At 51.2% G+C, this 9,224-nt stretch overlaps 1 non-coding gene across 1 annotated transcript; it reads right to left on the bottom strand.

Moving 5' to 3' along the window:
* Positions 1-857: 857 nt before the first annotated feature.
* LOC121149551 lies at positions 858-963 on the bottom strand. Its single transcript, XR_005882707.1, has one exon. It is a non-coding gene; the product is annotated as a U6 spliceosomal RNA (small nuclear RNA).
* Positions 964-9,224: the final 8,261 nt, after the last annotated feature.

The raw sequence follows: 9,224 nt of genomic DNA, 5'->3' as shown, positions 1-9,224 counted from the left end.
CCAGAATTCATCCCTCACTTACACTCACAATAACCTTATCCATGGGTGTCCCTAGGCAGCTATTACATACCCTAAAAACCCCAAAGCTTGCTGCTAGGCGACCAGAAGGCAGAGCCTCGCGCCCAATAGTTGCGTGAGGACTAGGACTAGGTCACTACCTTTCGGCAGTGACTTTGGCCTGAGTCCCCAGCATTGGGTCTGGCCTGGCTGGGGCACCCCCACAGCTGCCACACTGCAGGCAGCTGCTTTTGCCCCAGCCCCACAGCCGAACTACCACAGGTTTTTCTTTTTCTCTCTCTTCCTCTCTTCTTTCCTTCCTTCCTTTCTCTCTTCCTTCCTTCCTTCCTTTCTTCCTTCCTTCCTTCCTTCCTTCCTTTCTCTCTTCCTTCCTTCCTTCCTTTCTTCCTTCCTTCCTTCCTTCCTTCCTTTCTTTCTCTTTTCTTTGTTTCTTTCTTTTTGTAGATTCATTTGCTTGCTTATTTATTTTTAAATTTTTTAATGGAAGACTTTTTAAAAAGATTTATTTATTTTTTATTGGAAAGTCAGATTTTATAGTGAGAAGTAGAGATAAGAGAGAAAGATCTTTCATTGCTGGTTCACTCCTCAAGTGGCTGCAAAGCCGGAGCTGAGCTTACCCAAAGCCAGAAGCCAGAATCTTCTTCCGGGTCTCCCAAGTGGGTGCAGGGTTCCAAAACTTTGGGCCATTCTCTGCTGCTTTCCCAGGCTACAAGCAGGGTGCTGGGTGAGAAGTGGAGCAGCTGGGATACAAATAGGCACCCATATGGGATCCCAGCAGTTGCAAGGCAAGGACCTTAGCTGGGATCCTGCTTATCTATTTTATTAGTATTTTTTTCTCTTAAAATATGGAACACTTCACGAATTGTGTGTCATCCTTGCGCAGGAGACATGCTGATTTTGCTTGTATCATTTCAATTTTAGTACATGTGCTGCCGAAGTGAGCACCTGCTTATTTATTTTCAAAGACTCATTTATTTTTATTTGAAAGGCAGATTTACAGAGAGAGAGAGACCTTCCATCTGCTGGTTTACTCCTCAAAAGGCCACAGCTGAGCCAATCAGAACCCAGGAGCCAGGAGCTTCTTCTGGGTCTCCCTGGTGCAAAAGACCTGTTTCTCAGGCCACAAGCAGGGAGCTTGATGGGAAGTGGGTAGCTGGAATGCAAACCGGCCCCCACATGGGATCCCAGCATTTGCTAGGGGAGGATTAACCAGTTAAGGAATTGTGCCAGCCTCAGATTCACTTATATAGTTGAGAAGCAGCAACAGCCTTTTCTTCCCTGAGCCCTTTCTCTCTGCTTGCTTTAGGTGTCAGATGTGTCTCTCCAGGTTGGGGGTCTTTATCACAGCTCTGCCCCTCCCTGGCAAGGCCCAGCACAGACTTCCCACGGAAAAAAAGCACAAGGATATTCTGAAACCCTCAGCTGAGAGGCAAGTGACCAGAGGGCAACATGGGCAGCATCACTCCTAGGCCAGAGGGATAGCGCTGTTGTCTCGTGCGCGCCTCTCCTGCGACTTGTGTGGGCTCTTATGCTCGGTGAAGGCAGGCAACATGACTGGCGCCATGTGAGGGATCAGGCACATGCTTGGAGCTCAGCATGGGGTTGTAAGGGTTTTGGGGCAGCTGGCCTGCTGACCTGTGCCAAAAGCCAAGGAGGCCTCAAACAAAAGCGCGTGCTTCAGGAGAAGCTAAGAGCGCTGAGTGTGAGACCCAGGTGTGAGGTGATGAGCCTGCCCCTGACTGTCTCAGGGGAGAGTCCTCGAGGAGCTCTCTTGTGTGTGTCTGCAGGACAGGGGGTGCAGGAGAGAGTGACACAAAGAGAGCTTTGGCAAGGAATCGGGAGGGTGTCCTGAAAGGGTGTGGAGGACAGAACCAGAAGATCATGCAGGACCTTGGAGAGAGAACAGAGCACAGGGGAGTTAGAGGGAGAGTGGCCAGACACAGCCCCTCCAAAAGGAGGGGAAGAGACAAGTAGTAGGTATAGGAACAAAGCCTTCCATGAACCAGCCTGACCACAGTCAAGAATAGCAGGAGCTCAGGGGGAAACCACTGGGCCCAAGGCACCCTGGGTCTGGGAGAGCAGAGGGCCCCTGCTAGGGTGTGGGAGCATGGGCCCTGGGGCACCTTGGGTCTGCTAGGGCAGGGGCCCAGGGCACCCTGGGTGTGGGAGCACGCTGTTGCTGCTGCAGGTCTTTCAGGCAGAGGCAGGCACCAGTCTGCGGAAGGAGGCTGAGCACAAAGTGCGAGTGGACTGCAGGCTCTGCACCGCCATGTGCTGCCCTCTCAATGTCAGCACTGGACGATGTCACAGATGGGGGGAGGGGCTGGCTCTACATGATGTCACCCCGTCTTCCCCCTCCTCTTCCCTTTCTGTCTCCTCAATCCTCCCCCTCCTGCTTCTCCCCACCCTGACCCTCTTTCTCCCCACTCCTCAGCCCCTCCCTTCCCCCTCCTTTCTTCCCTTTTCCTCACCTCCCTACCTGGAGGAGGGGCATAGCCCTCCTTTGTGCCCCCAGACATTTCCAGTAAGAGTACCTCCAGCCGTCTCCCTGCCACAGCCCTAATTATGTGTGAAATCATTTTTTTTTTAGCTTGAAACCAAAGCAAACATGAGCACACAGAGGTCTATTCTCCAGGCCTGGCACGGCCTCTCCCTCCACAGCACAGAGCACAGCTGTTGGGCCAGGAGCTGCCACCCCAGGAGAGTGTGGCCCACGCTTCCTGGGGCATCTATCCCTGGGGGACAGAGTGGGCTCAGGGAAGAGAGTGGGCTTGGTTTGTTCCCATCCACAGAGACCTGTGGGGTCTCTCAGATGCTGGCACATGGCACAGTCTTGGGGAAATGCTGGAAGGGAAGGAGTCCCGTCGCTGGCTCCCCCACTTCTGTTTCTCCTGTGCTTTGCTTCCTGAACTCAGGGTTCAGGACCCAAAGTGGGAGACAAGCCAGGCTTCCCACACATGGCCCCCACTCCCATGGTCTCTGAGTGCAGCAGGTGCCTCCCATGGCCTGGGTACCTGAGGGGGTGGCATTGTGACAAGTGTGATGTGGCATGGCATGGTATGATGTGACATGGCATGGCATGGTGTGATGTGACATGACATGATGTAGCACAGCATGGCATGGTGTGTGTTACATGACATGACATGGTGTGATGTGACATGACATGAAATGATATTATGTGATTTGATATGGCATGGCCTGGTGTATGTGACATGGTGATGTGATGTGGCATGGCATGAGTGGGGCTCTGTTTTCATATGGTCCTGTATGTGGCAAGCAATAGGCCTGTAGCTCCTGTGGCCCACGAGCAGCTATGGGTGTTCCTCTGGGCAGATCTGTGGTTATAGGCCCAGGCTTTGGGGCCACCTAACCTGACACAGCCACAGGACATGGAAAGGTTGGACCCTGCGACCCACCCCCTCCTTTCTGTCCCCTCCCCACAGTACCTACACCAACCTCCTCTGCAGGATAAAGCTTGATACTCTATCTTGGTGTGGAGGCAAAGTGTCTGCGCTGCACAGGGGTCACAGCTCTGCTTTGCCACACCTCTAGGTATGTGCACACACACAGGAGGCCTTCTCAAACTGTGATCTTTGCCACTCCTCTAGGTTTACACACACACATTCGTGTACACACACAGGGGGCCTTTTGAAGCCGTGAGTGGGTTGCTTTAAGCAGGAATAGGAGGGCAGGGTATATCACCATGATGTTAAGTCACATTGTCTACCCAAGCCCCAAGTGTGACTGTGGAAGTGACTGAGTCTGCAAGATGACTGGGTAACATGGCTCTCCTTCATGCATCCATCTAAGACCTTATTTTTATTAAAAAAAAAAAAGGGGGGGGGGTTTATAAGCATTTTCAGCATTTTTTCACTGACATTTTTGTTATCACTGCAAAATGTTACCCTATTCCCTGGTTGTTTTTTCCTGGAACACCGAAATGTAACTTTTTTCAAGTGGATCTTGAATTTAGCGAGCTGGCTAAAATCTTGTTAATGCAGACAGATGTCTGCAGGTTCTGCTGGTTTTCACATCATGAATCTTCTTGTCTCCAAATAAAGCCCATTTTGTCTTTCTCTGGGCTTGCCGGTGTTAGTGGCAAGGCCTCCCCACGGCTAAGAGGGAGACGGCCTGTCCCAGCAGTTCCCACATCTGTGTGAAGCCATGGTCATCGTGTCCTCTGGGAGTGACTCTCCCAGCACGAGGCCTCTCTGTCCATTCTCTTTCTCCTCCTCTGTCTGTTTCCATGCAAACCTCACGACTATGTCCTGACTATGGACCCCTCTGGCTTTCTTGGATAAATTATACTTGATCATGAAGTTTTATTACTTTGTAGAAAAGTACACACTTGGGGGCTGGCACTGTGGTGCTGAGGGTAAAACCATCACCTACCATGTGGCATCCCAGGCAGTTCAGGTTGGAGTTCCAGCTGCCCCACTTCTGATCCATCTCCCTGCTGAGGGTCTGAGGAATCAGCAGAGGATACTCAGGCTGGGTGGGCACTCACAGCCCCACTCTGTCCTCCTGGACTCACCCAGACCTTGTCCTAAGGAAGGGCAGGGACCTCCCTGGGCCTGAAGAGTCAGGGTCTAGAGAGGGCTTGCAAGGAGGGTCTGGGGCTGAGCAGCTTAGGGGTGCCACCCTGTGGGTGAGTCACAACTGAAGCCCACCCAGGCCAGTTCTCTCTGCATCTTGGCCCCCTGGCTGGAGGGATATGTTCTGTACCCAAGAACAGCCGGCAGAGTTGAAACAGAATGGCAAAGACCGCCATGACTTCCATAAGAATTGGGGAGAGAGGAGAGAGAGTGTGTTGAAGAGACACATCCACTGCCTTGCCTCATTTTACGGGTGCTGGCCACGTGGAGGCAATTGTCCGCTGACACAGAAGGGATGAGACTTGCCTGTGGAACTTCAGAAACACCATGGCCTGGGGGCCAACACTGTGGGATTGCAAGTAAAGCTACTTCCTGCAACGCTGCTACCCCACATGGGCATTATTTCAAGTCTTGGTTGCCCTACTTCCATGTGATCCCACTTCCTGCTAATGGCCTGGGAAAGTAGAGGAGGATGGCCGAGATGCTCGGGCCCCTGCACCCATGTGGAAGACCTGGAAGAAGCTCCTGGCTCCTGGTTTAGGCATGACTCAGTCAGCCATGGTCATGTGATCATTTAGGGAATAAACTAGTAGATGGGGTGATGTCTGCCTTTGCCTTTCCCTAGCTCTCTAACTTGAATACATCTTGAAATACATCTTGAAAACAAAGCCATGAATATGTGGACTACTCCCAAAAGCCACATAGCTTTCTTTGGGAGACACTCCTGTATTGCCAGGGTCTGAGGACCACCTTGGGGAAGGACAGCCACAGACCCCTGCTCCTCACAGAACTGGGAAGCCACACGCATATAGGCTTGGTCCTGGGAGAGACTGTGGCTCCCTCCCTGAACTCTCCATTTGTGTTATCAGCCAGGATGATGTCCCCAGAAGCACTGATCAGGTAGGTGACACTGGACATGAGAGACAGCACTCACTGTAGTGAGGAGATGGCCCAGAGAGCCAACTAGCAGGGTGGTGACCAGGGAGCTCCCACAGATATGCCTTCTCGAACTCCAGAGACACAACCTGTGAGAGATCTGGGGCGAAGACTCCTCAAGATCGGGCTGCAAAGTTTGTGCCTGCAGGGAACCTAACTGGCCTTTACCAGAGGAGGCGTCCAGTCACACCTGCACACACCTGGGTGCCCGTCCACCTGCTGCGATGCCGCACAGCTCACAGGAGTCTGACCAGCACAGGACAGCAGAAGGAGACGCCCACTATTCTGGGACATAGCCAGCTGCTCCCTGTCCTCTCTGCAGAAGCACATAAGTCTGGGATTTCTCATCCTTCAGCTCTGGCCTGGCAATGGGAGGGAGGGAGGTCAATCCTTCTTCTTTCAAATAAAATAAAATGAAATCATATCATAAATGGTTTTAATCTCAGAGGGCATTTAGAGAAACCATTAAACTAATTTTAAAATTTATATGGAAAGATAAATGACCTAAAATAACCAATTTTTGCAAAACAGGACCCTGTCCCATCTATTTAAACTACAAAATAAAACTGCAGTCATCAAGAGGGTGTGGTATTAGTGTGAACACAAACATTACAAACAGAACAGAACTGTCTGTAAACAAACCTATGTGTTGATTTCCAAAAAAAATGTGCCCAGGCAAGTCAATAAGGGAAAATCTAGTGATTCCTGTAAACAGTGTTAGAAAACTGAGTATCTGTAATAGAAAACAAACAAACAAACAAATAATCAAGCACAACCTTAACTATGATCTCACATTAGGCACAACAAGTAACAAAGAAAACCTTAACTGAAGCTGAGCTAAAACCTTCCCAGAGAAAATTAGAAAACTTCTGTGGCCTTGATTTCCTACACTGGAACAAACAACAAAACTAAACAAAAAGCAAAAAAAAAAACAACAACAAAACTAACTAAAAAGGAAGAAAACTAGAAAGTCTTGGGCCCGGTGGCCTAGTGGCCTAGTGGCTAAAGTTCTCTCCTTGAATGAGCCGGGATCCCATACGGGCACCAGTTCTAATCCCGGCAGCTCTACTTCCCATCCAGCTCCCTGCTTGTGGCCTGGGAAAGCAGCTGAGGATGGCCCAAAGTCTTGGGACCTTGCACCCATGTGGGAGACCTGGAAGAGCTCCGGGATCCTGGCTTTGGATCGGCACAGCACCAGCTGTTGCGCTCACTTGGGGAGTAAATCATTGGACAGAAGATCTTTCTCTCTGTCTCTTCTCCTCTCTGTAGATCTGACTTTGTAATGAAAATAAAATAAATCTTTAAAAACAAAATTAAGACTTGTGTCTTACAAAACTCACCGCTTTGGAAAAAATAAAAGGAAAACCCACAGTAAACAAACAAAAAGTGTGAAGCACTTGTATCCAAAGATTTAAAAAATTTTTAAATAATTTATTTGAAAGGCAGAGCAACAAAGAGGAAGAGACCAGACAGTGCTGGTTCACTTTCCGAATGGCCACAACAGTCAGAGCTGAGTCTGGCTGGAGCCAGATGCCAGGAGCTTCATGCAGATCTCCCATATAGATGCACCAGGACTTGGGTTTTGCTGCTTTCCCAGGTGCACTAGCAGGCAGCTTGCCTGAGGACAGACCAGCGTCACGTCTGTGCTCCTTTCTGGTCCTGGCCACTCCATCTGAGGGTCTTGGCCGCAAGTCCCCTTGTGGCACCATCTCCAGCCTCATGATGAAAATTCTCCCATCAACAGTATGATTTGTCTGGTTTTCTTTTAGCTGAAGACTTAGACCCCTACAAGCCTCCCAGGAGGCCCTCCCTGCTAAGGAGCCTAGCTGGCTACCACTAAGGTGGCCTCTACCCACCTCAGAGGCCCCACAAGTCCCTGGTCGTTCATATATCTGATTACACCATGGCCTGGAAAGACCAGATCTGACCCTTCCACCAATTGGGTTGCAGATGAACAGCGAGCGCCTGTCAGCCCTAGTGATGGCCAGGGCTTTGAGGCACCAAACTGCCCAGCTTGGATCTCAGCTAAACAGGTGAAGGGATATGTGATGCTGGGCAGATGCTGGGCAGATACTGGGCAGGCAATGAGAATTTGTTGGGTAGGTGATGGGCTGGATGAGGCTGGGCAGGCACTCAACCTGTCATAAATTTGAACCCCTGTCTTGCAACAGAGGAATAATTTGTGTTGGACACTAATATGTCCTTAGGTCATCATGGCCACTGAGTGAGTTATGGGACACAAAGTGCTTATAATAACCCAAGTGCAACAGGTCTGGATGCCTGGGAGTGGTCGTGATTCACAGAGGGCTCATTCTGAGCCAGACACAAGGACACAGAGAACAGAGCCAATCTATTCATGTGCCCAGCAGACACTCTTAGAGGGCCCTCACACCCCACAAGCTGCCTTTGTGACAGTCTGGTGAACATACCATGGCCGGGTCTAGGCTGTGATGGAGGCTGCCAGAGCTGTTGAGGCTGGAAGTTCAGGGCAGGCCCCTGTGGTTCTCACACAGTACAGCAGGAGGCTCTGACAGTGTGCCTGCATCCCCATGCAGAAATGGAAGACAGGAGCGAGGTCGCTGGGGCCAGGTGCCCACCCAAGTGTTGAGGTGAAGCAGCAGGATGGAGTCTGAGCAGGGTTTTGCAGCAACTTGGGAAGGAACCTGCGGCACAAGGTTGTGTTCCCGGGCCCATCATGGTGCGTTTGCAGGGACTGTGGTGCCATCTGACCCTCACAGCATACCCAGGGCTCTGCATGTGCCTCCAGGTGTCCAGCTGGAGTTTCCACAGTTCAGTGCTGCTGAGCTCCTCTCCTGGCTTCTCTGCTCTGCCCCACACTGTTTCCATCCCCACAGGCCACACTGGATAAACACAGGTAAACGTGTCTCCCTGGGACACAGCCGCAGAGAATGGACGGGGCCAAGTGGCCAGCAGTGACAAATCCCCCGAACATCCAGCCGGACACTCGCCTGGAGACACTGCTCCCCAGGGGAGGTGGGAGGGCAGGGGCACCCTGCAGACAGCTGGCCCACAGAGCTCCACTATGCCCAGGGCGGCCCACCTCAACCTTCTATTTTCATCAGGGTGGCGAGAAGGTTGCCAGGCGGGGCTGTGCTGCTGTTTACATCTGAGGTCTGAAAGATGCATAGTGTCCTGGGAGAGGTGTTGCAGCACAGGAATTTCAACCCAAGCAGGGTGAATAGGTGCCTTGTATCCTGGCTTCTGATTCTGGAAAAATCTGCATTTCTAGCACAGGGAGTGGAGGGTCGGGGTGAGGGATGGCACTAGCATGGGACCTGGACAGGGAACGAGGTCTGCTCACCTGAGCACAGGGGCTGCCTAGGGGCATGCTGCCCTCCAGGGTGACATCCGTGCATTTACCCCCATTAGTTCAATGGGTCTGCTTACTCTCTCAGGCTCACCCAATCAACCCGTCAGTTCTAACCATTCCCTTCTCTTAATGGGAATGTTACTGAATATCAATTTTCTTATTTATGCTTATTTGCTTGCTAAGGCGTGAAGTCACTGAGATTTGTCCATTTTCTGCTTGCTGCATACACTGTGAACATCCCTAAGGCAGCTGTATGCCCACTCTTGCTTTACGACAGCTTCCTTAGGATCAGGGAGAGGGCTTCACTGGATGGAGACAACCAGTTAGAAGAGGAGGTCAGAAAG

Source organism: Ochotona curzoniae, unplaced genomic scaffold (assembly GCF_017591425.1).
Source record: "Ochotona curzoniae isolate NIBS_2020 unplaced genomic scaffold, NIBS_Ocur_1.0 scaffold_4701, whole genome shotgun sequence".
In the NCBI taxonomy this organism is placed as follows: domain Eukaryota; kingdom Metazoa; phylum Chordata; class Mammalia; order Lagomorpha; family Ochotonidae; genus Ochotona; species Ochotona curzoniae.
Note: the sequence above shows the minus strand (reverse complement) of the source record. Positions and strands in the feature narration are given on the sequence as shown.